The sequence below is a fragment of the Elephantulus edwardii genome, unplaced genomic scaffold (genome assembly GCF_000299155.1).
Source record: "Elephantulus edwardii isolate Elephantulus edwardi_28Jun2011 unplaced genomic scaffold, EleEdw1.0 scaffold00003, whole genome shotgun sequence".
Classification (NCBI taxonomy): domain Eukaryota; kingdom Metazoa; phylum Chordata; class Mammalia; order Macroscelidea; family Macroscelididae; genus Elephantulus; species Elephantulus edwardii.
This window is the reverse complement of record NW_006399753.1, coordinates 25,877,616-25,879,699: the sequence shown is the minus strand read 5'-3', so window position 1 is coordinate 25,879,699 and position 2,084 is coordinate 25,877,616.

Here is a 2,084-nt window from a genome sequence, read left to right as displayed (position 1 = left end):
ATTGTTTCATGTTCTTGAGATGATTACTAGTGCTGCTAAGAATGTTGGTGTAAAAATCTCCATTTGTGTATCAGTTCTAATTTCCTTGGGATAAATTCCTAGTAGTGGAATAGCTGGATCATATGGAATTTCTAAGTTCAGCTTTTTGAGGAAACGCCAAACTGTCTGAGTGGTTGAACCATTTTATAAACCACCAACAGTGTATGAGAGTTCCTACTTTTCCACATCCTCTACAATGTTATTGCTTGCTGCCAATGTTACTAGGGTAAGATAGTATCTTATTGTGGTTTTACATCTCTCTTATTGCCAGTAATTTTGAACATTTCTGTTGGCCACCCGGATGTCTTCCTTTCTGAAAAGTCTTTCCATGTCTTTTGCCTGTTTTGTAATTGAATTGTAAGTGTGTTGTTTGGGTTTATTTTTGTTTGTTTGTGTGGGTCCCTCCCACCCTCCTCTGGAGGTCCAGGAGTATTCTATCAACTTTTCTTATGAGACCATTTTCTGAGATGGCATTGCCAATTCTGTCCCCACCCCCTCATTGGTAGGTTTTCACCCAACTGGAAAAAGTTTCTGATCACAAAGGGAAAGAATCTTTATTTAGAAGGTCCCATTCATTAATTTTATCCTTTCCAGATTGGACTTTCTAGGTGTATTTGTCAGCTTATTGGCCCCAGTTTGTTTCTTATGGGTTGGAGCTTTACTCCTAGGTCTCTGATCTATTTTGAGTTGATTTTTATGTATGCTGTGAGATATGGATCCTATTTCCGCTTTCTGCTGTTAGCTGTCCAGTTTTGCTAGCATCATTTATTAAAGAGTATCATTTCACTATTAGATGGGTTTTATTTCCTTGTCAATTATCAGTTGACTATAGATATATAGTTCCATTTCTGGGTTCTACATTCTGTTCTATTGCTGTACGTGCCTGTCATTGTATCAGTAACATACTGTTTTGGTTATTATCACTGTGTAGTAGGGGTTTTTAGGTCAGAGATTGCTATGCCTCCCACTTCATTTAAGTTTTTCAGAATGAGGCACCAATTGTTGAAAAACAAATCATGCTGGGGAAAGTACAGAGTCAAAGAAAGAAAAGAAGACCCTCAGCTTGTGATTAGACATAATGATTGCCACAAAGAAACTGACATTTTAAGCATGGTACAGGATAGAGCAAAGTTTTGATCTATTGTGTTTAGGATTGCTATGAATCCTAGTTGGTTAGATGGCATGGGACAATAGATGTGCCACTGATGTCATCCCTGATGAACTAACTCATAAAACAAAACACAACAACAACAACAACAACACCAGCCACTGAAAATCCTTTGGAATATAGCTCTATTCACGTTCTTAAGGTGCCTTCAGGAGTCAGGAATGACGCAGTGATAACTGGTAGTTACTAGTTGTATTTATATTCAAATTAACAGAAAAGAAAGAAATTCAACATATTTTAACATAAGTTAAGAGATTAAATAAAATACTCTTAACCATATAAGGTGACATTGCTCAGTTACATGCCCTTCACCATGTAAATTTCTTGTCTTTTGGGGAGTGATATTCTATTATTTACAGTTATTGGGCCAATATGCTACATTTCCATCCTAAAATTACAACTGGTGCATCTTCACTCACCTATGTGGTAAGATCTAAGACTGACTTTCCACATCTGAAATAATAAGCCCTTGAAAATCTGAATGCTGCCTGAAATAGTATAGAAGATGAATCTGTAAAGTTGAAAGGCACATAAAATATGATTGAGGAAGAGTTATCTCCCAAGCAGAGTCTACTGTAATGACATGGATGGAATAAATCTTTCTCTTAAATGGACTTTATTTGTTGATGTGGCACAACTCCATCTGAGAATAAACAACTGCAAACATCCATTAATAAATGAGATTATTAATGGAGTGTATGAAGTGTAGATATAGGAAAAATAGAAATGAAAATTTAAAAGTAAAATGAAACACATAAAGATTAAGACTTTGTTGCTGTTGTTGTTATGTGCCATCGAGTCGCTTGCGACTCATAGCGACCCTATGTGCAACAGCCCTAAACTCTGCTCTGTCCTGTGCCAATTGCACTGCCTCTGA